Source organism: Magallana gigas, chromosome 9 (genome assembly GCF_963853765.1).
Source record: "Magallana gigas chromosome 9, xbMagGiga1.1, whole genome shotgun sequence".
NCBI classification, from domain to species: domain Eukaryota; kingdom Metazoa; phylum Mollusca; class Bivalvia; order Ostreida; family Ostreidae; genus Magallana; species Magallana gigas.
The window spans coordinates 142,380-170,121 of record NC_088861.1 but is presented as its reverse complement, the minus strand read 5'-3'; the positions used below and the strand labels follow the sequence as shown (position 1 = coordinate 170,121).

Here is a 27,742-nt window from a genome sequence, read left to right as displayed (position 1 = left end):
ACCAAAATATTTAGACTTCTGATTTATAATAAGCATGCCCCGTAATCCGCTTTCGGTTATCTAAAGAATATTTAAAAGATGCCGATGCAGGCTACCTTGATTTTATCTGTCTGCTTTTACTACACTACACATTTTTGACAGATTAGACATCGATTTAAAAATTAAGAATTTCGATTCTTTGGTAACGGTATGTTGGGAAATCGTGTTACGAATGAGCGAATAAATAAAATCGGATATAAACAGTCCAAGAAATTGAACGTAAACGTTTATTTTTTCGCCGGCAACCCCCCCCCCCCAAAAAAAAAAAAAGACAAATTACGATAATTCGGTATTTCAAAAATATGACAACTTTAAATAAATAATTGTACGTTTATTGCAATAACGAATAATAAGTAGACTTTTGAGGGTACCGAAATGTGTTACATGATATTTAATAATTGAAAAATTTATGTAGATATACTAATGAGTTCTTTTAATTCTAAAACTGTAATGTAGCAAATATGCATTTTTTTTTAAATTCGTTACGGCATTCCTTGCCTTGTAGCGGGGGTGATAATGTGCCTTTAATAATTAATTCATCTATACTAATTATTCCTAATGAACTCATTACATGCGGCCCGCGTGGCTCCATAATCATCCGAGCTATGTTCAATGCTATCGCATTTCATCTTTCCTTTGTCTCCGTGAAATTGAGACTTAATACCAGGAGACCAATAAATTCGCCATATTGCTCAATGTCCGTGAAACATATTGAATAAATGATTGACATACCTGTTTCTTCGTAATGCAAGAGAATTTTATGTTATGTCATTGACAGTTTGTGGGAAATTAAAGGATGCTTAGAGAATTCTAGTCCATCGGTCTAGTAGGTTTTTGTGCCTTCAATGTCGGTGTGCAACTATAAAAATGCCGAAAACGTTTGTTTAATTGAAATAGATGCCGATTATTAAATATTTATACTGCGTGGACTCCTTCGTGACCCAACAAGAAATTTTTAACATCTGTTGATTTCTACACGCACAAGGATGCGAATTCGGACAGACTTTCGGCATTAAGCTCTTAACTAATCCTTTATATTGTAAAGTAAATAGTCCGGTCGTGAATAAACAGCCACCACGGACTGGACATTAGCTGGACAGCAAACACAGAAGGAGCTTCCGTATTCTTAAACGTGTAATTTAAATATTAAATAATTGATAAATACAAATACACGTGCAGTGTGCATATATTTAGTAATCGTGTTTATCCCCCTTTGGACAGATGAGTCTGCTCTGTCAGTCTCGCATCAGTGCCCACAGAGCAAGTGCCAACACGCTCGGCATGTTTCTATTTTTAGAGTCTCGCTTCATTCGATGGAAGGTACGGAAATGCTGAAATATCAAATGTAATTTTACTTATTTTCTATTGCAAAATACCGATTTTATTTTTCTTTGCTTTTTCAGATAAAAATAAATTGATGTAAGTAACTGCTATATCCGAAGTGTGGTTGTATGAATATTGATTATGTGCGATAGGCTCAGTCACGTGACATGAATGACTGTGACTCCGCCCATAAGGTCAGCGATTGGCTGACGCGATAAATATTAGCGTGGCGTGTTCAGACTTGCCCGTACTCCTGTGTTGTTATTTGTTGCATGAGCACGTCAGTTTCATTAGAGTAATATGTTAGACGGCAGTGGATGTGGATCTATCAAAATGGTGGAAATCAAACCTAAACCGAAGTGTTGTAGAAATTTATTCGGTTCACCGTCAGGAAAAGAACGTGAACACATGAAAAAGATTTATTCAGAGTGTATGAAAGAGGATATTAACATCGGGAAGGAGAAGTACGAGTACGATATCGTTAGTGACACACCGCTATCAGATAGATGGGAACTCACGACAACAGCGCCAGAGTTTTATACAAGACAATACACATCAAGGGAAGAACGGTTGAACCCGTTAAAGAGGAAAATGGACGTTGAAAGGGAGCCAGATAATGTGGAATCGCAGAACACAGCTACGTGCAATAGTCGACCATTACGACAGCAACCCCTTACAAGTATGTATTGTTTTTACTCCATGTTTGTTTATTTTTGTTGTGTATATTGATGTTGTTTATATCTCGGTATGGGTTAGGTGTATTGTGTACGATGGCTGGTGTATGTCACTGATGGAACCCCACTCAACTGCACAACATAGGAACATGTCAATCATTTATACACTAATGTTGCCCTGGTCTATAGTGTGTGAAAACTCGGCGAAAACTACGTTGTTTGTGTTTTAAATCGAATGCAAATTAGATTTAGTACGCATTTATCCGAGTTGGAGCGAAATCTAGGTCAAAACAACAAAACTGAGCCCAACACTTGTGATGGGAAATACTACGTTGCGTAGCGGTTGTAAAATTTTGACATCGGTGTAATTGTGTACAGTCGTATAGAAAGAGAACTGACGGATGCGTGGACCACATAAAGTTGATGGGGAAATTTATGAAAATATATTAGACAAAAACACCATGTGTATTTGTGGCTATTTAAAAACCAACGTGTTGAGTCGGATCTTTAAACTTGGTGCGGGAATGTTTTGAAACGTGGGTTCAGTCGCGCGATTGGGCACGAGGTCGGGCGAGTCTCAACGCGTTGCAATTTCTGGTCAACGATTCGCCTTGACGAGATGCCAAGTTTTTTTCTCCCTTTAAACCTTGTTTCATTCATAGTGTCTTTCTCTCTCTCACTGCAAGTTTGTACAAAGACAATCGTTGTTTCGCTTTTGCGCGGTGTATCCAATATGTGAAGTCTGCTATTTGGGTTGTCGTTAGCAATATTCTATAAATCATTGTCACCCCATGCTGAGCTTGAAGGGCTGATGGCCGAGTTGGCACGTGCTGTTATATATATACACATAGACCGTAACAAACAAATGGCCATCAATAGTGGTCAGAGGCAGACGTCAGTCACAATTATCCTCGATAATCTGTTTATACAGGATTTTGTTTGTCAATTACAATTATTGTGTAGTATTGTTGACACATTACATTAACATCTGTTTATTGCATAATCACATTGACACACAATGACTACCGTACACTGAGAGTATAGATAATATATTGTAAAACCACAAGATTGTATATTTTAGTAGCATTCAGAAGTATGAGTTTTATTTAAAATTTCTGTTAAAACCTGAATAAGAAAATTTGCAAATTAACACACTTTCTGGTCGAGAACAATTATGTACAATGTATTTTATTGGAGTTTGTTTTTGTTTTTTGCAGATTATTTGAAAAAGAGGAAGAGAGCGGACAACTCGCTGACACCAAAACAAATTCGGCTGTAGATCCAGAATTGGGTTTTTAATGTAAGTTAATTATTCATGTCTACCCTGAAGAAAATCAATTCGCGCGCTCGGATTTTCCTTTGTGGTATTTGACATAAAGATGGGAATTGGCATCACTATGGAACGACCAAAACAAATACAGTCTATTAATAGTGTAGTCCCTCTCAACATGTGATGATTATAAGCTGCTTTTTGGAGACATGCCCAGAATATCTGGAAAGGAATCAAAATTGGTCATTCTCTGTGTTTATATACCTCCCTTCTGCAAAAGATTTTTCCCAATGCGTAGCTGAAAAGTAAACTTTGTATTTATATAACGATGACTTTGAAAATTGCTAAAGAGAGAGATGTTTCTTTCTTTCGAGATTTTTCTTAAATTACTAGCTCAAACGCGGAAGGACTAAACGGGATATACATGTGTATTACTCCTTCGTGATTTAACTATGAAGTTTTATTACGCGAACGTAGTACGAGTAAACTGTTAGTGTCACACCTCAAGGGGGATAGATATTTATCGTGATAAATGAGGGGGATCATCCGGTACCACGAGTTGTGTAAGGCACTGCAAGAGTGCACGATATGACGGCCAAAAAAGTCGACCAAGTGCATGACTAACAAAATTATTCCCCACGGTACGCAGAACTCGTCTCTCTCTGTAACATGCGGGAGATTTAAATTTAAACGAAAAGAAAGAGCCACATGGCTGACACTTGAGTTAGAACGGGGTCATCTTGTATATTGTAAGCCCGACATCTCGTAGTACGCTGTAGTAATCAACTTGAGGCCCGGCGCGCTCCGCCGGAGTTGAGGCCTGGGAAACTCGCGTACATTTGCATAAAGCTTGATTCCTTATGCAGCTCTATTTAGGTCATAACTGTTAGTGTATTCTTGGCTTGCCGCGGTGTGTTATGGGATACGCGGCTTCGGGTCGCCGTATGCTCATTATCTCGACTTGTTTATGCAAATGAAGCATTTCACCTCTACTGCCAATTTTAAAGCAAACACATTTTATTTTGGGTCTTGTGACACTTTGTTCAGAAAATAAAACATCCCCATGCCACAAAAGTTACAGATAAGGCGTCAAACGTCGTTTCCTCGTTTTTACCTGTCAGTTTTCTACCATATGTTTAATCAGCTCGTACCTTGTTTTGGGGCTATTCCTAGCGATGTCAACGACCTCGGCGTAATATTTACGAGCAAACAACTAATCAATTTTATACAATCCTTCTCAAAAGACAAAGAAAAATTATCTCTGATACTTATATTGTTATTTTGATATTTTCCAGACTTTCTAGTGCTAGAAACGGGAATCTTCAATGGAGGGAGGTCCTTTTCTCAAGCCGAGTCTAGAGGACTCATTGCGAGGCCAGCAGGATAAACATGCCAAAGAGCGCCCATTTCTTGCCAAAATTTTCAACATCTCCGCTATTTTGCTTTGCGTTTGGAACCGTTTTTGTGCGGTCCACTGAAACAGACAAGAAATCCTGCTTATTTCTCACCCCCCCCCCCTTCAAGTGCCAGTGAAAAGATCCGTTTCCTCAAAGATATTGACAGAATAAGACTGTGTGCTCCCCTGGGGTAAATAACCCCTATTGGGGTAAACTGTGAATCCTCTGGGGAGAGAATTTATATATCTATACATATTTATGTGCAATGAACTATTTCACAATGACAACGTCATTGTAAAACATGATCTCATCTATTATTTATTTTTTTTATTATGTGTCGGTTCTTTCGAAGTAAAATACATTATTTGTAAATGTCCTATTTATTTATATAAGAAAAAAGCAAAGAGAAAGAAATTACACCTATGAGAAATTTATGTTTTGCTTCAAAGTGAGACATCTTTCTATATAGTAATATTTATATTCAGATATCCTTATCAAAACGAAAATTGTGTGTTTTTTGCTATATTTATTTTTGTTTGTGGTATGAAATACCAGTGTGTAAAGAAAAAAATATTTGATGGAAAAAAACTTCAAAAAACGTCAAAAGGGAAAAAAAACAAGTTTCTCTCAACGTAAGCCCCATATTAAAACTGAAATCACAAATCTTAAAAGAAAATCCATAAAAAATGATCTCAATTTTCTCTCTTTAATGTGACTACATTTCACTGAATTGACATCCAAAGTGTTCATTTTGAGTGTGCATGGAGATATTTGATGTTTGCAACCCAGTTAATTGTTCTGTAGTATACGTGTGTGTGCTTTCATCTGTAATTTTGGTGTTCATCAAATAGAGTATATAAGAAAACCCGCAGAAAAAAGTTGTTGAGAAACTTATTGTTGTATAAAAAAAGTAATAAATAAAAGCTCTAAAGAAGGAATTTAGCTTGTGTTTGTTATTGATGTTGTTGACGAAACATCGCATTCTTGATTGAAAAAAAAAATCAATTTCCTCGAATCAAAAGTTAACAAGTCCCTTCAGTGTTGGTGTACATAAAAAATACCATGAGATAGTGAAATATTTCCATTAATAAAAATTTTAGAAGACCTAGCAGTCTTGATAGAGAGATGCCATGGGATGGCCAATGATTTCCTTTAGTCAATGATTTTTATAAGACATAGCAGTTCTGGTATACATAGAGCTGTATACTTTCGCTTAGTCAATGATGTGTTCAAAGGATTAGCCTGCATGTATTATGAAAAACTGTGTTGGTCGTTTGTTAAAGGAAGTTTGGGGGGGGGGGTATTTTGATAAAATGACGCCCACGTCTACCACAGAACCAGTCTGTAACTTTTCTGTTCACCAGACAATAATAGGATTGTGACAGAGACGAGATAAACACAAGATCGAGGAGCGCTGGGAGATAGATCTGTAGAGTGTGTGTATACTATATATACTATCTGGAACAGCTGTTGTTAGTTCCTAACGCTGCATGAAAACATCTGTCGACGCCAATTCTATGGTTATGTATGGGGAAACCAGAAGAGTCAACAAGAGGAAAGGCGCACCGAAATCTTCACTCTCTAGTATAAGCTCTTACGGATACTTGTATGGTCTACTCTACGAGAACTCAGGGGTATAGGTTCTCGATACGTTGGGGTTATGTAGTCGCATCAAGTACCGAAAAACCATAACGTTCTGTTCCCAGGTTTTTAAAAGAACTGTGCAAAAGTGGGTCTTCACACGTGAAACACTTCCTCACACAGTGTCACAACGATACACGGGAGGGGCTATGTACTTTTTGAAGCTCCTAAGGAAGTTATGTTATGTCAAAACGGAAGCAATTTGCAGTGACTTCTCTGATAAAATTGGCTGATTTAAGAATCTCCTTACTCCTTGAAATAGCACGGCCCGAAATTTGAAGTATACATTTACTCATAAAACCCATTTTTATATGCTTTAATTAGCCTAGTGATCTGTTATGCAATACCTATTATGGTAAATTTAAAAAAGATTCTTTAAACATAGTATCTAGAGTTAATTTTGTTTCTTTACAAGTCCATATATCAACTTCAGTATAGTTTAAAATCTCAACGCTAAAATGCAAATTTAAATTAAGAATCTAAGTGTAATTAATTCAAAACTATAAAAACCCAATGTTTACTGAAATTGCAACCTAATTTTAGAACTAATGATTAGCCTGAAGCTATAGTTTTTCATCATTAATAAAATTTAAATGTTTCTTCCCAAATTTTAACGAAATTTACTTGGAAAGTGAAGTTTGAATCAACAAAATCATTAACTCAGGTAAAAGTTTTGATTAATATGGTTTATCAGATAAAATACGTTTTTCCCGGAGACGTATCCCGTGGAACTTAGTTCTCTCTATGGCTAGACATTTGTGTTTATGCAAGCACTCCCAAGAGAAATCAGAGCTCGGGTTCTATTTACTGGTTTAACCATGCACACGTGCGAGGTAGATCCAAGGCACACGCCGTCTCTATCTCTTAAATCAACACGAAACTCTGGTCGGTGCCAATCGCTCTGAAAAATAAGCAGACACAAGAAAATTCTTAAAAGATGTTCCAGCCGCTGTCAGCAACAAAGAACCAAAATTAGTCGCCATGGCAACCAACGGATAAAATTATTTTTGCACGAGCCTGAGAGATGATTCATAGAGATGTTTTCCTTCAAGAATGGGATCCTGATTTGCAGTTCTGTGTTTGTTCCCCGATTTTACTGTCGTCTGCGTATGGTTGCAGACGACTTCCCTGTCAAATTGAATCCGGTACAAGAGTGTTTTTTTTATTTTCGATTGTGAAAAGCACACGTTTTTAAATCCTACAAAAAAGGATGAAAATGAAGATATTACGAAGTAAAAACACTCAGCTCTTTATTTCTTTATTTCAAAAGAATAATGGTGGATTGTTACAGAGCTATTAACCAGGGTATTAAATTCGGGAACATCTGGGAGATCTGTGTGTGCCCCCAAACACTTGAAACACTCGAGATGAGATTGTTCGCAAAGAGAGCCCTGTTGACAGCGACCAAGAGAGGGGGATATCGGCGAAATCTTCTCTCGGGTCCATCCCTCCTGGGGTCAAGTTACGAAGGGTTTTGTCAGCGAAAGATTGGGATCGAACTTATCTGTCTGGTTATGCAACGAATGACAGTGTTTGTTTGTCTGTAATGAGAGTTTTGGGTGTTTTTTGGTTGCTTTTTTTTGTTGAAAACATAAACTGCAGTTTTCATTGTATTTGCTGAGTGGCATGAAAAATGTGTCTATGAGGGAAAAGTGTCGATTTAAACACTGTTTGTCAGTAAAAGAGAGAAGTTTTTAACAGAAATTGCAATTTTGATTGCAATCGCTGAGTGGCTATAAATGTATCTGATTCCAAAAGGAAAAAAATGTTGCCATTGAACACTGCGCTCTTTGTTCCTCGGTAAACAATGCATTCAACTGATTTGAAAATTGTCATCATAATGCACGGGTTTCTCCCAGATTGCAAAAGCAGGCACCCGTGCAAAATTTTGTTAATTTCCAATTGATTTTTTCCCCTTGTACATTCTAAGTCACGCTGACAAAGCGAAATTTTGTGGTGCAAAATGGAGGAGAATGTCCACACACCAAAAATCAATCAAGGTTAATAAAAGCTGTTGCCTAGTATTCTGCATGAAATAGCGCCTAAGTTGCGACACCCTGCTCATTTACAAAGTCTATAGCTGGCTTTATTCGCCACAAGTACATGTTTCAGCGACCATTGACCGTAGAAGCATCCGTAAAAGGGGGGACGCGATGATAACGCTTAATGATCTGAAATCTTGATTATTCAATTTTCATGTAATTTAGCGAGCTGATGTTATCTTAATGGAAAATCGTACATCCAAGTCCCAACTAGATAGATCTTCTCCCGAGAACCATAAAGCGGAGTCAATGGCCGGTATACGTATGGTATCGGGAGCTGTATTACACTTTCTCCGCATTTTAATTGAAATCAACAGGGATGCTTATTCATCAAGGGCCTTTCATGTCTTATGGGGATAATTTGTCAGATAAGTACGGGGTCCAGGTCGGTGACACAAGATTTAATTGAAATACGTGATGTTGCTTCAGTTTTATACATCAGCTAAAAAAAAAAAAATACCCCCTCATTCCCAACCTCCTGAAAACTCGTTGGGTTTCTGAGCTATTTTATGATTCGTTTACAAAAACCCCAGGGCATTGAAATTGGAGGAAAATGAAAAATGTATCATTCACATTAATTTCCCCAAATGATGCGTCGCTCTTTCGGACGTCAACCTTTCAAACACGTGACCTTAAATGCATTTGCCATGGTACAGACGTTGGCCCCGTTCCCTGACACGCCAATAACACATCTACCCACAGGATTGATCGCTGCTTATAAAGGAGGCACCCACGGTCATTATTCATCGAAGGGCTTTCCCATCATAAAATTATTTTTGACAAACATGATATACGATGTGGTGTCAGAAGCCTGAAAAAAGTTATGTCGGGTCCAGGCGTCACATCGAAAAATCCATATATAATGGCGGTGGATTTGGTCAGGAGAATTAACGATCGGCTACCGACGCCTTCTTTTGTAAGGATGCACGTGCGTACAATAACATGTAAAATCCTTCCAGGTTGTTGGCAGTTCTTTTCAATGTAATAGGATTAACTATTTTTCCTCTCTATGTCTTCGTACCTGGCTTTTCGGTCGATGACTGAAAAAAAAAATAAATGAAGAGGTTACTACAGTAGTACGATTCCACTTCTGCCATCACCAACCCACTTAAATCCACTAATTAGAACCCATGCAAGTTGACAGACTGTTATGTAATATTTCGCGATGAGAGCGCGACCTATTTCATTTCTTTGTGTCAGCAGATTTTAATGGTCGACTTCAAAAATATCAAAATTTTCCGTAATGCGGTCGGTCACACCGTGTGTTTTTAAGAAACAAAAAATGTCGGTCTTTTATCTTCTGTATTTCAAATGCACTTGGCGCGCATGTTGTCTCGAGAATTTGATGTTTTGGGAGATTTTAATTGCAGGTTGTTGTCGAGGGTTGACAGGTTTTAACAAATTGGTTTTGAGCACACATAATGCGGTCACTACTCCTTACATCGACTTGTCCTCGATAATTCACACGGTAACATTCGTGTCATATAGTAGATTTTAAATATCTTTGTTTGGTGTAAATACAGAATTTACAATATGACAATTAAATTTTGTGTATATATATACATCACCCAGTAAAATCAAAATTAAAAATTATAACACTTGGCCAGCTTTGCATGTTTCAAAACTAAAGACAAAGCCTCAATGTATATGCATCCTTACTGCACAAATTTTGCGCCTTAAAAGTCAGACAATGTGCTTCTTTTTTTTTTCCCAAGACTATTCTAACATTTCCGTGTTAGCCAATGAAAACCATTTACCTACACTTTTCAAACAATCAACGGTAGTTACCACATGGCTATTGATACGATATGACCTTTCACTAAATATACCATTATTTTTTTTTCTTACAACCATTTGAAAATGTCATCTTCCCCTGCATAAATCGTTTTCCGTTTTTCGAATGAAGTGAATAGATGCAATTCAGTTGTGAGATTTAACTCGCCGTTAAGTCACTGTTTAATTTCTTAAATCTATTTTAGGATACACGTTGTAATGATATATACACAATTACTTCGTATACATTATATACTTTTATCCATCTTTCAAAATCTTTTATAGTTCCTGCATTGAAATTTTCGAATAAATAGTGAGACACTGCTTTCTTACAACCTAAAAAGGGGGGACATTTCTGTGGTAAAATTGTCGGTTTTCGGGGAAAAGATATGTATAAACGTAATTTTCTCGTGCGATTAAAAGAGCAGATTATTCATTTTTAACAGGATCTGTTTTACCGTAACCACGAAATGCATAGTTTTATTGATTTTTAAATAAAACAACAATAAATCTCAATGCAGTTTGATTGCATACAAATTATTGATTGAGAGACTGATTGCAGCTTTACGACCCAGCACAATATGTCACCCAAGAGATTCCCGGCTTCTAAACAATTTTAGTGCCAAACACTGAACGGCAACACGTGACTAAATGGCCACAGCGGCTGTGTCATCCCCAAGCTATTCGCACGAGTTGTAAATTTCCATTAAAATTATTGTATGAAATAGAAATGTATTAGATATTACGATAAGCGTTTGAAACTGATTGCATTTCCATCAAATCGTGTATCAGGCTGCTATAATTTCCATTTTCTTGATAACATGGTTGATTATATCATTATAATTATTTAGAAATGTATAATTACATGATAATCGTGAAATCAACAATTTTACATAGGATATCTATGGGATATACATTTTATTTCAACGTTTGTTAATAACGCTCAAAGCTGTCCCAATTTAAGAAAAGGGAAATTTATTTATAAAGAAGAACAACCCCCACCCCCTTAAAAAAACGTGATTGAAATTTTGATTTGATAAGATTAACATTAATTTTACGTCAATTCATCTCAGTTTTCAGATCTTTGTTCAAATTGTGCATATGAATGAATTTATTCTCTGTGTGAAACGTTTATATATGCTAAATGTGTGTGTGTAAAGATTTTAACCAAATTGATATATCTTTGTACTTTGATCAGCGATCAATGGTCAATGTAGTACTTGTAATAAGTAGGTAACAGTATTACAAACACATGAAGTAGTATGTAAAACATCTTGAAAATTCTTGTTAAGAAATTTGAAGTGCACTGTAAATTTTAAATCAAATACACTGTGCATATAGATCAGAGAGACAAAGGAAAAGATTAACGATTTTCTCTTCAGCACTGTTTTCTTAGGTCACTGTTGCCAAACCGAGCTTATAGCAATTTACTTTTTGCAATTTTATATTCTTAACAGTTCAACCAATGAATTCAATTTTTTTAGCGAAACATGTAAATATATCTAGGATAAAGTCGAGTGTGTATACTGTTTAACGATTCCAAAAATAAATTTACAATGCCAAAAAAAATGATATCGATCGATGTAGCTTAAGCAGAGTCGTGAAAAATTAACTTGATACTTTAAAACAAATAAACAGATTAACAAACAAACAAAAAACAGGAAGAAGAAACGTGAAATTGGCCAGTGTCCAAACTGAATTGACGTCTTGTCGACATTACAGGAAGTTCGTGACACGCAAAAGGATGTGCATTGTCCATGAAACCTATGGCTGTTCAATAAGTTCGTGGTTTAAGGAGGAGATGCACTATACATCTATCATCCCTGTTCAATTTTCCTTAAAACCAAATCCGGGACATTTGTTGAGGACGCTTAAAATGTCCTTAACCTGTTGCAAGCTATACAGCGCCGCATTACGAATCTCGCTAAATGCCCAAATAGTTCAATTTCAAAAATAACATAACCATCTAGTGTTTTAGCTGCCGCTTCACTGCTTTCATCTTGTTACCCAACCAATACCTCGAGATATTTTTTTCGACAAGAAATAAAAATCCGGAAATTGAAACACTTTCCTGAAATCAGCCGAAGCCGATAACGCAATGGCGAGAGATGTTATCATCTCAAACAGGGAATGCTTTGTTCGATACAATCACAGGAAATAATAGATTTCTAAAGTTTTCAGACTGACATTCACTTGTACTATAAATGTGAAACAAAAGATGCATGCTTCACAAGAACCAACAACACGAGAGGTAATTTATTACATTTCATCTTCGCAAAACTGTGATTGGTATTCATAAAGAAGAAGGGGTTGTTAAAATTCACTCAAAATTGATAAAAATTCAATTTTTTGAAAGTAAGAGGGAAAATGATGCTCAGAAACATGTCCATGTTTACTAAATTAAATTCACTATCAGTTTAATCTGTCTTGACGGAGGCCCCCTTGTTTGCAAGTTTGTCGTCGTCGTGTGTCAAAACTTTTTATGGACCGAACAACAGAATTTGGCAAAGAAGTTTTGTCTGTGGAGCGGGAGATAAGATCCGGAGTCACCACGATGTCCCGATGGTGCAGACGATCAACACCTCGTGCAGTTTAGAGGGCTCCACTCGACAGCGTACATTTCTACCTGGTCGACCGAGAGGTCGGGTTTCAGGAAACCTTTAGGCCTACCTATATAACTGCACGACAGGTAACTTCTTTAAAAACAGACAAGATTGGGCTGATGTCATCCCGATGTGATTGTGATTTTACCCTCTGTTTTGATCTCTGGTCCGGGTTTTTACAAGTTTTTGCACTCTTTATTCAAATGAGACATGGTCTTGTTTGTACTTTTCCAGAGAGAGAGAGAGAGAGAGAGAGAGAGAGAGAGAGAGAGAGAGAGAGAGAGAGAGAGAGAGAGAGAGAGAGAGAGAGAGAGAATTGTTGAGTTTTTAAATCAACTTCAACCAAAATTTCATGCAATAATCAATGTTTCCTCCTTCAGATTACTCAAAGCCCACATGTGGGGTTCATTTATAGCATTTCATGAAAAATGAAGAGGGCTATAAAACGATCAAAACTCTAATTTATCAGCGATCTCCCAAGGTGCTTCGCGAGATGACGCTAAAATTTACTTACCTTGTTCTAAGTATACCTGGGATCTAATATATAATAAACTGTTTGACAAATGATGAATTAGGATACTTGACGGCTAAGAAAGAACGAAGCGGCTCCCTAATATCAAGAGAAATTGCCTATTAACTTTAAAGCACTTCAAAAATTTGGGGGGCACCTGTGCGCTCAGGAGTTGAATAAGAGGACCAAACACTTATGGCAGTGCTTCTATCTGGGAACTTTGCCACAATACACAAAAACTTCCATTCTGTTTTAGGACTTTTATCTTTTGCCTTTTCTTTCTTTACTGAGCAGGATAAATGCACATTTATATGAAATCTGATGCTCTATATTTTGTTCAACTGTTGTTAACAATTTAGTATCACCAAAAAAAAACCAACTGGAATGAGTAATGTAACCATCCATTAAGATGTATATCAAAGATAACCAGGTGGTTTTCCTTGTTTATATATTTATACCAGTGTTAGCATTAGCGTAATAGTGTTGTATGACATGAGTACACGTGTACCGGCCAGTAACGTAATCTTACTTTCTTATTATTTAATGCTTAATGAATAAGAAAAATTTTTTACCAAGCACCAATTTAAAATGAGCAAACAACAAATAAAACCAAGCAAAGCAAGGTAAACAAATATTTGGTTAAAAAAACCCAAATACAAAACAAACGAAACACCCCCCCCCCCCTTGAAATAAACCAAACCAACCAATACCACCCCCGCCTGATATATCTTATTCCTACGCCATTACAGTCAATGGCGAACAAATGCTAGATTGCTACATGGCTTTTCAAATGCTGCTGGAGACAGTATTTGTAATATTTGTACCAGTAAATGGTGATCATGCTTATAACATGCTTGTACGATAAACAATCAACTGAGCTTACGCAACACTGGTGTTGTAAAAATATTTTAAAAATCAATATTATAGGGAATCAATCTATAAAAGTATACTCAACGTCGACTTCCTGGTTATAATTTCCTTGAACATGTATGCCTGTACTTTAAAGTTGCATAATATATAGTTAGAAAAAAGTCAGTTCTTGATGAACAAACAAACAAAGTTTTCTTCACCATAGAAAAAACCAGTTCTTGTAGCACAAATGAACAAAGTTTTCTCCACCATTTTAAGTTTTACGTGCTACTAAGACGATAGACAGTCTGTGGGGTTTTTTTTTTCCACAACGCCCCACGAGAACCTTTAAGTGGAGGCAATAATTGTGAGAGCCTTTGGTCACGTTAACACCATTGACCAGAATAAACCTTGTTCATGGCCGTCTAAAGTTAAAAGCTGCACTCTCTCTGTCCCGGGGTTTCGTAGGAGATCTACACACCTCTAAATGTCTGCTTCTGTCTCGCCAGATCGGCGGGCCAGCATTCTCCTATAGTTCACTTTCCAGACTTCTTGTAGTGTACTTAATGAGTGCTTGTAATCATATCATTGTCTGGTCATGACCGTAATTCTGGCAGACCTATTTTGGATCGTTTTTAGTGTCGCTTCTGAATCCATTACTTCCTTCCTTGATTTATCTGTGTTGTGACGAATAAGAAAAAACCAAGTACATCACATTACCTTGCCTTAATTTTGCAATGGTGCAAAGTGAAGCTTTTATAATAGAAAGTCTATTTCAATTAAAGTCCTTAAAGTAACCTTATATCTTCGTAAAATGACAGATAAGTTATACAATTATTTTTTTCAGACAACTATTGTTATTGATGTCATACGGGTTTTTTTCTGAACTCCATGGACATGCAATGGAATAAGATAAGTTTCATTCAGCTTTAATGTATAAATGTAGAATAACATGACAACATGATTACTCATAACACAGTTTGGTCAATTGCATCATTATTTACCTTGATGTGATCAACCTTGTATTTTTCTTGTGAGCATATGAAGAAAAATTTTTCAAAAATAAAATGTGTACACTGTATTAACTGAATATTCAAATGTTCAAAAAATTCATTAACAAAATGTAACCAAAGCACTGTAAAACTCTATCATGAACGCAGCGTGCTTTGATAACAAATAATCTCGTGAGTGACTCAACACACTTCATATATCCGGAAAATGTCGTCCAAAAGTTGAACTTCCCAAAATCTCTCTCACAAGACCCAAGCAAACCATGATTCATAGCAATCTAAAACTTCATTCTTTTAAATTTTACAGAAAATATCCATATAAGCATATTGCTTGCGAAGGTGGACTTTTGGTGTATGGTCATCTTGTGTATTGGATGCAATTCGGTTTGATTGATGGGTGTAAAGGTATCCCATTTGTGATGCCGATGTTTTGAGTCAGAACATTTATACTGTACTGCATAGATGATTCATTCAATGTTTAATTGACAGGTGAAGGTCAAAGAATGCTACAGGAAATGCACGTGCATATTTGTCCGTTGTCCAATCTTGTAAAACAATTTGCATAAATGAATTAGCATGTATTCTTCGATAACATGAATTGTTTTCGTCAGGTATTTTTAAGTGCAATTTACGTACACCATCGCTTTATTCCGGCCGTATAGCACGAGCGATCGAAATGAACAGAACATGGAAATGCGTACTTTATGTGAATTACATTTTACGATAAAATCTTTATAATGCTACATACTACAAACAACACGGGGATACCTAAACAAACAGGAAGAGACTCTAAAAAGATCAAGGTTAAAAAACAAATCTTATATATAAACATGCAGGTAGTCAAAAATGGTATCCATTTGCATGAAGGTATAATTTCATTTTCTTGCAACGTCGATAATTAGCATGCAGACAAGATTTCTTCTGCACAATTATCCACTGTTTAACTGTAAAATTCAATTATTCTAGAGAGACTTGTTGATTACGTAATCCTGATGTCCTGGCGTCTCGCTGACCCGGAGCATGATTCACGCGAACTAATTAAAAATGATGGCGACAGAGGCCGACCTTGGCAAACACCAGCTTTCTGCTTCTATTCTTACCATGGTGATTTTTTTAAAGTATCCAAAACAGGAAACATAGGATATTTGAATATGTCAACACATCTTCAAGACAATTAGTTGCGTGTGTTGGGGATTGCTTGTTACTTTTAGGAATACCGCTCTATTCTAATAGCTCATTGCAAATGAAATGCAGATTTAACATAAACACCATGAAGCTCTGACGAAGTAAGAATATTCCCCATATGTATCCATAATACGTGATGAAAGTTTTTGATGCAAAATAAAGATAGGTTATTTTCATTTATAGCACGGTGTTATTTTATACACGCATTGCGTTGACGGGTGTCAACTAGATCCCTATCAGTAGATTTAATGCGAAATGCCAACTTTTTTGACAAATTTATTTATGTCACAGGGATACCAAAACAAGAAATAGATAGTCACATCTTTCATTACAAAATATTTACTTACTATTTGTACTTTACAGCCAAGAACAGTTGTAACCTTAATGTAGCTGACCTTTTTACTTAATAGTAATTAAACATCATATAGGCTTCATACAATATACCTGTACTTGTAATGATGTCCTCGGTAAAAATGTAGAGCTCAAAATTATAAAATAAAGGTGATCTCTTTAATGTTTGCTCAATTTATCAACCTTACTTTTAAGATCAGCTGTTTTTTAAGAACAACCTAATGTATATCCTGGATTGGCGTACGGTAAACAAGGACTTTGAGTAAGTGTGTACTTCGTTTCATGGGTTATTCCAGTTATCTCACAATTTATTGTATGAAAATGAAAACATTTCACTTATTAAATGTTGAACAATTAAAATTGAGCTCTAATAATCTTCTTGATAAACATATGAGGGCGCCTGATTAACAAAGACGAATCTCCTGATATATATTTTAGGTTTAATATGGATTTTGAAAACGATTGTATCTTGCAGAACACCAAATGAATTTACATAATTATCTATATCTGGTTGAATTCATATTGTATATATTTGGCGCAATTCTGAGCAACAAATGTTGTGTAAAAGTTTTAATGTGAAATAAATTTACAGTTTCTGAATACTAGTACTACATTATACAAGGATCTGGACACTACTTCATTGATAAATCTCTTAACAGCAAGAAATTCCACAGGATAAATCTCTGGAAATGTAACTGAAAGGTAACTGAAATGTGACTGAATGGTATAACTCTGCTATTCAGTCACCTTTCCAGACCTTTCAGCTAACATTCAGTTGGCAATTCATTATTTTTTTAGCAATTAAACCAATAAGGTTTTGAAATATGTTATAATATCTGTACATTATTATTTTCATTAATATGCTTTTTGCGTACATGTTATCATGCGGTGTATTATTTTTGCATAACTATATTATTAGTACATTCAATATACATATTGTTTGTTCCACTGTGTTATTTATCTTTTTTGTAAGTCCATGCGTTGATATGTATATGTAGAAAACTGAGCTGTGCTCACTATTTATAACTGCTGAAAATATGAATGGAAACTTGAAGATATAAAAATGGCCTTTGTATGAAAAAAAAACCTCTCTGTAAGCATATTGCATTCTTCCAACAACCCTTAAATAATGAAAACAAATGAGATACGGAAGATAGAGCAAGGTCCACATGTAAATTTCCCTTTTTTAAATGTTGTCACCAATTAACACAGCTAAAATACATTAAGTAATGTTACGATTACGTACTTCATTTTGTAAATAATCACAAGTTACACTAATAAATCATTTAATTTTATTATTTTTTTTTTTTGCATTATTCATCACGAGATTAAAAAAAATGGGTTTTTACCCCCAAGTACTAGTATTTCTAAACAGAATTGTATTTTCGAGGTCTTGAAGTACTGTTGTTGTGTAGAGAGAATAACTGACAGGTTAGAGGAGTAAGCCATCTACTATGTGTTTTATTCATGATACTATTTTAGATGAAAATTTATGACTTGTATTTAACATAAATTGTCATTTCTACACACATTAGTCATTCTACCTTTGCCTTCCGCATAACACTTCAGAATCAAGTCTGCAAAGTTTTCCTTATTACTGACAAACGTTTTTGAAAAAAAGTTGATTTCAAATGTCAAAGTATGTCAAGCAGTCGGAAAGAAGGTTACACTCTTCACCTAAATTCACACCATATAAATCACCCATCTTTATTCTCCCGTGACAAAATACAACGCTAGTGAAAATTAGCATTACAGGTTACAGGAGCTGTAGTATAGCGTAAACCACTGTTAGAGAAAGGCCCAAGTATTACCCTTTTCCCGCCAAAATTGCCTGAGTGATTTTAATGCGTTTTTTGCAAATAGATGCCCTTAACCTTTAAATCTCATCATCAATAAGCACCATGGCTATTGAATCGACAAGAAATTCTAGCTCTTCTTAAACGAATAAAAACAGTTTTAAAACACAGCCGACACATTTGGGTCACGGCGATAAGTGAATCTAGGTTGTATTTACCAACAACATTTTCCCGCTATCTCATAATGTCCAATGTTTTTTTCAAGATCTAGAGCTGAAAAATAAACTTTGCCTTTCGTACATAAACATACTTTTTTGCACAATATTTTGCAGTGTGACCTGAAGACATTTTTGATCTTTCAGCCTGGCCGCGTGTATTGACACGTGACAGGGGAGCTGTCAGAGAGCTGGCAGTTTCCCCTGCCATCATCAAACTTACTTTTTGCCGCGATAGAGTGTGGAATATATCAGATAAGTATTTGTACAATGATCTCATTATTCATCCGTTCAGTAAACAGCTCTTAAGATGTTGCGAAATCTTCCATTGGATCTTTTAATTGAGTTCCTTCCATTGCCTTGCTATGTAGAGCAAGCAAAATAGTTACTTACCGTTTCATTCACCACGACCTGATACAAGGTGACATTGTCATATAATATGGAAATGTATAAGAGTGTTTAATTAATTATTTGACACAGTTACATACTCGAGAATCTGCTTAACAAGGTCTTTGTCCTTTGAATGCTTTCATCTGATAATGCTAGTATAAAATTGTATAAATACTGATATATTTAAATGCATACATTTTTACTTGATTGACATAAATGGCTTCAGGCTATATGTTACATAGCTTTGCACGTCATTAAATCTTGACTAAATATAGAGCTGAGGCAAGATCTAAAAATATATCCTATGCAATACTCGTGAATGTTGAATAGGTAGTGGAGCAATGCGTGTTATTTGTGCGATGGAAACCTAGTCAAAATATTTCTTTTTTCAAAATTCTTTAGTAATCTAAGTATTTCTTTAACAAAAATGATGCTTGAAACACTGAAATAGAAAATTAAAGAAACCCTTGGGCAACTTTTAAAAAAAAGGAGTATACACTTAAAAGTTAAAATTAAACTGAGAGTATCTTGCTTTAAATACATTTGAAATTACATTTGGACTTACATTTATTTACTAATTTTCGAATAGATACGAAACTGTTAAAACAAATGTATTGGGATTTTTTCTCTCTCCATCTGTGACAATTTTGTCGATATCCCCTTAACAAACAGAATACACAACCACATTACAAACAAAGGCACATTTGAACTGAGGCTAGTCATGGAGGAGTTATGAATCATTAGGAGATAAATGCTGAATAAACATTGTGTATCTGAGAAGATGACGAGTCCAATTGCCCAAGGTTAAGGTGGGTCACATGCTCTATTCAAAGGCGTTACTCTGTCATGTCTGTATGAAGATAACATTTTGTGTCTTAATGTCAGTAAAACTTTGGATGTTTCTCTTATTCTTTTGTACATTGAATTATCTATGTCCAAAATAATGTGTATACATGTATGGTATTTGTAGATATATTTATATACTTTCTACATTTCAGTATATATATATCTTTAAATAATAAAAAGATTTTTACCAAATGATGTAACACATTTAGAGATGATGAAGCTTATGTTTTTCATTTATTTCCCTCCTTAAAGTATACGTCAACATACTACAAAGATCCTACTGCTCTCTGTTGTAATTTTAGTACGCTGTATTTTGAAATTTAAATATTTCTTATTTTATTCAGATTGTTTTTAGAATTTCTCAAAAACTTTATAACCGTATTGCGTTATGTTGCCTCTAACTGTTTTGTGCCTTTTCCTAGCATTTCTTCGTTTGTTAGTTTTTACGATTAACTTTGGTGGGTGATTGTTAGTGGGACACCGTCTTCGTCATAACCCTCCCACCTCTCGCTCTCTATGAGGGTGGTCCTTTATTTGAGGAAAGAATTTGCTGTGCTTTCTCTTGAATACAAAGTTGTCTGATGTTTCAATATATTGACTCTTTTCGTGTTGATAATTCTATTTAGGAACAGCACGTGAAGTGCAGATCAAGTAGTTTAACAAGATTAAGTGTTGTGAGAAATTAATTAAACAGATAAAGTACAAAGAGAGTTAGAAGGTAAAGTCTGCAAATGCGCCATGCAGTGAGAGATTTTTGGCGGGTTTTCATCGTGAAAACTAATCGCGCACTTTAGTAAAATTATGGGATAAAACTGTGAAATTTGTCAAGAGATTATGTTTCATTTACATGACTACATTCTAGCTCAATCTATTTGTACTTCATGATTCTCTGTATTTGTTTACCAGTTAATGGTTATTTAAGCAAATCTTTTCCAATTCATATCATAACATAAAATTTAGACAGTTGTTTGTCAATTCAATTAACGCCAGAATACCGTAACTTAGTTAAATATTTTTACATCTTTCCAAGAATATTTTTGTTCATTGAATCTCGTTGTTGAGGTTTTAATCAGATATTAAGGAAAATAGGTAAAAAATCAAATACATTTCAATAAATTGAATATAAATATTGTGACAATCAATCTTATCATCTTTTTAGTTATGGGTCACAAAATCTATCAATTGCAGGTAATTTGAACTAAACTCAATGACAAACATGCTCCTGGTTTGTACTTTAGTGTAAGAAACTGTTACCGATAGACTCCAGCTGATTTTCCCATAAAAGAAAAAGACGGGACACGCCTTTTTTGAGATACAGTTGTAAATGGATATAATCAGGTGATTATCGATGATTCATCCGTCCATGTGTTCAAGCCCCCGAGTCTCTTTCCTGACCGCAAACGACGCCTTTAACATATCCTTTCGTCTTTACTCTTTTAATCAAATAGCCATTTTTAATCTATCTTCTATTTTAACTTACATTTGTGGCATCTTATGTTTCTAAGAGTTTAAATCAAGTTTGAACATGTTTCTGCATGTTTAGATACGCTTGCCACTTCGGCAGACCTGCCACATCTTTTAATTACGTAGTAGCACGGCTTATTTATAAGCTTTAAATCGTGTTTTGACGTGCTGCACGCTTCTGACACCTTGGTAACGCCTTGGTTACACACACTTTACTCATGGCCTATATAGTAAAACAAGTCTCAGCATGTTGCGTTTAAAACTTAAAATAACTATTGAAGAGACACTTCTTCGAACTTCCGATTCTTGTCAATTTCCTTTCCCTCTTCTTAAACGTAAATATGTTTGTAATTAACACATTATGGAGTTTGGATAAATAAATGGTGCGGAAGGCATAAATCGTTTAAGTGGCAAAGGAAATGGCTTCAATATTCTCTTTCACAAACAAAATGCTTCTTAACCCTCTTCATATCTTGAAAGTTTCTGAACCTGTAATGAGTTAGGAAAGAATACCAAAAACTAAATACGCCACCCTTTCAAATCACTGACGTCATTTTATAGTTTGAAAATAATTCAAAGGGCCAAAGAATGTAACAAATAATACAGATTTTTGGTGGATTTTGTTTGTTTGGGTTTTTTCTTTTCTATTTTGTTTTGTCACAAGGGCACAAACTTTCCATGTATAATCTTTTTTTAAAACATGCTCAGACTTGTTATGTATTTTAGGCTACGTTGAATAAGCTTTTAAAATAGATCCCAAGGACAAGTGATACACAAAGAGGCCGGTTAGGGGATTTTTTCAGACAAGTCCAGACAAGATAGATGTCTATATATACTCTACACGCAATTTTGAAGTAGGTAACTACTAGTATTATATTTCATGCGAATGAAACTCAGTAGTTTTTACTTTAATAACCTTTGATATGTCATTGTCAAGAACGAATACGGATTTGTGTCTTGTCATATTGTAATATTTACAATGTTATACAAGTACATTACTAAGTAAATTATATTTGTGTCTGTACATTTTGTCGCAGCAAATTTAAGAAGGGGACATTTAAAAAAATATCTGATTATTTCCATTACAAATCTAAAGATGTTTTAGAAATTATATAACAGTCTTTCAAATAATAAAACCCCTTTTAATCCTTGAAAAGAATATTCGGCATAGTTTAATAAATAAATGATTAAACTTTGACGACTTAAAATGCTATAAAATGCTTGGACCCAGATAAAGGTTCAAACAATTTTGCAAAATCCTGGTTCGAAGTGTTTCAAGGAATATTAGATGCAGGGTAATAAAGTAAAGAGGAAGCAATACATATTACATGTATAGGATATACTTGTTTAAGTCTCTATAGTTTGATGTAATGTTTTTTTAATACATTTGAATGATGCCAACATCTATGTTTAATATCATGTAAGAATGTTAGAAAACTGGAATTAAAATTTCTAAAACACCATAAAATTGGCAAGAAATGTAAAATCATTACAACAACATAGTGACTAGAGGAAGTTTATTTGGTATAAGGGATAAAAACCCGAATAAGATCTAGAAGAGAATCGATCATAAAACTAATGTATTAATATAAAAGTGATTAAAAATTGAAATACATTTGCATACAATGACATCATGTATTATTATATTCAAGATGTTTATAGACATGTTATCTGAGCTGTAACATGATAAAACTAGATATTTGTTGTAATGTCTTTTTGATATAAAATGTGTGAATATTAAATAAGAATAAAAAAGTTATATTATTTTGTTAGACTAATTAATTGTGGAAGTATCTAAACATATAAGGACAGATAGTTTTTTGCATTCATCAAACCACGGATATTTTAGCGTAAAACACAACATAAAACCGGAAGTTCCTGAGTGAATTACACCCTTCCTGTTTCTTCACCGACGGAAAAACTTAAATGACGACAGGATGACATGTTTTTCTCCGGAATGTCGCTTCAACGATCTATGTATATACTACAACATTGTTACGTTGTTAAGATCCAATTCACAATGGTGTGAAAAATAGATGAATGAAAATGACAGCCAATATTTGAAAAAAGTATAGAAAATTTCATAGAAGTACATTTACTTCTATGTACTATGACTTTATTTGAAAAAGTAAAATTCTGAAAATTATGCGAAATGATAGATGCTATTGCATTATTAAGTTTATTACAAATTTTTAAGCAGATGTTATACAAGTAGTTTGGTGCATGAAAGGATTTTTCCATTAATTCAGGATTGCATACAGATATCATAAAGCTCTATATTAGTTTCGCTTTCGCTTGAACTGGGTTTTACTTTTGGAAATATAACCCTGTGTGCATTGTTACTTTTTGGATTGTATATATTCTTTTCAGGATTGGATGAAAAATAACTTGTGACATTGGGAGTGTCCGTGAAACACACATCTGCACCTACGCTTTGAATATGAAATATCTGACATAAATATGAATGGATATAATCTCCAATCGACACCAAATTGAAACTATATAAGAAATAAAAACTAGTAACTTTGGGAGAATGAAACATAACGAAATTGACGATTGACATGTAGTTTTCTTCCACCAGTTTGATAAGAGAACAATTCTAATTGCTATATATATAATCGCAACATGAATATAATAAAAATGGTCTAATGAATTTTGAATAATTTCAAAGTTTAAAAATGTATTCTTTCAAGAATACAATTGTTACATGTTGGAATTGTATTCATTTTCATTGATATTATTAGTTGTACAGATATTGATATCATTACATTGGATCAAATTCAGGAATAAACATTGAAATCAAATTTATAAACTATAATTGTTCTTGCTCGGATTTCTTCTAATGCATATTTTGTAATAAATAGATGCCAAATAAAATATGGTTACACATACACATTTTGTGAGATGCTTTACTATCACATTATGTTTTGCTGCAATACTGTAATTATAAAAAATATCGTTGATATTAATTTGCCTGTTAATAACTACACTGTAAGATGATGAAACGGTTCATCTGAAGATGTAAACACTAGATTCAATGAAAATTATATCTTGCTAATACTGATGGTTGAATACAACAACATCTTATACACGAAGTTGCTGTTAATAACTAGTATTTTAAATTGAAGAATAGATATCACTCGACAGTGTATACAAAAGGTGAGAATTGTAATAATGTAAGCAGATAGTTTCTATTAACAATAATTTATTTTGGGTTGAAATTTTTTGGCTCGTTTGAATTCCACAGCAAAAAAAGATAAGGCTAATATGTTTATCGCATAGAAAACCCTAATAAATACCACAACATATGTTTTTGACATTTTTAAAATTGCTGAAATTTTTGCTGAAACTTTACATTCTATATGCATTCACATCTCTGTAAAAAATGTAGATTTAGAAAATGAAATATTTGACTTTACCTATACACACCTGATTTATATTTTTCAGAATACAAAGAATGTCTTTCATTCATTAACAAAAGAGACTTTAAAATAAAAAGGGCTTATTGTAAATCAAATTAGTAAGGTCTTGTAATCGATGTAAATCTATATTTTACAGCCGTGCGTTACGCAGGTTTTACATAAAAGATAATTATCTCCATCAGGTGTACAGGTTGTCCATTTATTCTATGTATGTTCACATCTTTTGATATTTCCTTTGAACAAAAGTACTACAGAATTGTGCAGCTTGAAAAGATGTAGTGAGTCAACACAGGATTGTTATCAATATTGACGCAATCAATTATATCAGGTTTATTTTAGTGATCAGATAATGTGGAATCATTAGATTTCGTGGTGGCTCAATTTTCGTGGAATTTGTGGGTACCTCTCATCCACGAGTTAACATTCCCCACGAATTAATACATTAGAGCTATAGAGTCATATTCCTCTTGCATGTATACGAAATACACGAAATTACGTCCCCACAAACCTGTAAAATTTTAGCAATCCACGAAAATTAGCCCCCACGAATTTTAATGATTCCACAGTAATTATAGAGAAATTGCATCGGTTGGAGCATTGGAGCGTTGCAAGGAAAGGTGTCGCATTTTGTACATTTTTCGTTACCAAACACGTTACAATAGGAAAGTAATCGTCTCTATGTGTGTCATTTTTTAACTGTCATTCCTCATGGTTCATATCTGTGGCTTGTGACATTCTTAAACAAATATTCAACCAAATTGGGGTTTATTTGAAATCAAGCGTTTTTCCTGTTTCAGATTGTCAAAATATGCAGTTTAAATATAGTTTATGATCCTAAAAATACCCAGCAAAGTATGTATGCGTGTACAGCGATAACCAGATTACGTAATTTCATATCATGCTTTAATCTATATACTTCAATGATAATCATAATTTGAACTGGAAATTATAAATGTCTGAAAGATTATTGCTGTCTCAACTGCATTTCCTTTTGCCTTTAGTGGTATTGGGTCTAAAAGTCAAACTTGATGCGAGATTATGGTTGCAGCTGAATTTCCTTTTCCTTCTTGTGTCAGGAACATGGTGAACCAAACAGAGAACTTGATAATTTGGATGAAAAATGGCGGGGGGGGGGGGGCGCTAAGGCGATGAAAACTCTATTGAAAATGTTGACTTTGCTATTAATATTTTATCTGAAAAGACATACATTGTTTATAACTGGTCCTTTATTTCTCCACCTGACAAACTAAAGGTCACGTATATGTCTGACGCCGATTGAAATCAATTTTGAGTGCTAAACACGGATTGCCTATTCTGCAATTATTACCTTCAACCATGAACCGAGTGACATTTAGTTGAGCTTACTGATCAATTGTAATTCCCCGTATGAATGCCGTATGAATGAAGCGATAAAACTAAATCATTTATGCTAAATTCATTTATGTAAAAACGAAAAAATCAGTGATTTTCTTTTCTATATATACTCTTACCAGAATTATTGAGTTATTAAGTTTGCAGTGATCTTTTTTAGACCATGTTCCGTTTGATTACTTGTTTATTATCCGTGTTTTTGTTTATTTTCAGCAAGGAACACGTATACATGGTCAATAGTTTTATGTTTATTACCAAATGGTTTTCAGTAAATTTTTAACGTTTCTCGAGAAGAACGTTCCTCTTCTTATTACGTTAAATTTTGTTTGCAGAGGATCAATTTGATTATGAAATTTTCTTAATGAGAACGAAAGACAAAATCGACATTTTAACCATCCAGTTGATTTATATTATGTATATTGATTACATTTTTTCCCATAAAAACAAAACAAAATCAGGGTTATTGTTGCTCTGACAGATTTAGGTTATGATAAAAGTTACACAGAGATTATTTCTATAATATGTGAATGAATATCTCCAGAATTGATCGGTTGTCGCCACACATTAACGCACACAGCTGGGAAGGTGCTCTAACATTGTACTTCGTTACTTGTTTAGCTTCGGTACATACTGCCTTAAGCAGTGCGAACTAAGTGACATTTTTATAGTACGAGAAAATATGTCAATGGAGTAGGAAAATCCTATACAGATGAATTAGACCTAAACCAACTTTGTTGAGGTTTTCTGTAATTGCCCTTTTTAACTTTTGCCGTGGACGTGCTTGTATGTGTAGATAAATCATATTTTTCTAAGCCGAGTACTCTTGTGAAAGGAAGTTTATATACTAGAGAGTAATTATTTAATGATGGCTTTATATCATACCACAATTAATCATACAACATGCATAAATCCTTAAAATGTGCATTCTTTCTTCAAAGTTTAGATAACTTGATAATTTTGGTTATAATATGCAACTTAAGAGTTCATGACACAAACCATTTTCCACTGCTCTCTACAGGGTATGAATCATGTAAATGTATTAATAGAACCATTGACTAATGAAAAAGGCCTTTAAAGGATTTTTCCTTGAAATATACATTCGGTTTGTTATGAGTATATCCGCTATTTTGGTACAATATTTTTGCTTTAAATGAATGTTAACGCCATGATTTTGTTATATGTATATCTGTATTAATTGATTTTAAAACTTCCTTAAGAAATGTTTGAACAATCAGGTTGCGATTTTAAAAAAAACTATTCATATCCGCTACAACTAGGTTAAAAGAAAATGTACATCCTATCATCATTGTAACTCTGTATAAGTAAATCTTTATACAATCGTTTGTTAGGTTTATGTTATCATTTTTGTTATAAATATCCACCAGTATTTACTATTTCAAGTACATGTAAATTAAAATCTATTTCTTTCATGTGGACTCAAAAAATAAGATAGAATCTACTTTTATTTTCACTCATAGCTGGTTATACAAACTAAAATAGATCTGAACCATTAACATTTATTTACATTTCACGTACATTTCAGCAAATACACATGCACCTACGGAAAGGC

The 27,742-nt window shown here is 34.3% G+C and overlaps 2 long non-coding RNA genes across 2 annotated transcripts; both read left to right on the top strand.

The window, feature by feature from the left end:
• Positions 1–1,344: 1,344 nt before the first annotated feature.
• Positions 1,345–5,641, top strand: LOC105332802 (uncharacterized). The gene is made up of 4 exons (XR_900846.3): positions 1,345–1,359; positions 1,443–2,041; positions 3,254–3,336; positions 4,602–5,641. It is a non-coding gene; the product is annotated as an uncharacterized lncRNA (long non-coding RNA).
• A 4,937-nt stretch (positions 5,642–10,578) lies between these two features.
• Positions 10,579–18,866, top strand: LOC117691192 (uncharacterized). Its single transcript, XR_004602956.2, has 3 exons — positions 10,579–12,410; positions 12,576–12,848; positions 14,970–18,866. It is a non-coding gene; the product is annotated as an uncharacterized lncRNA (long non-coding RNA).
• The last annotated feature ends 8,876 nt before the right edge of the window (positions 18,867–27,742 follow it).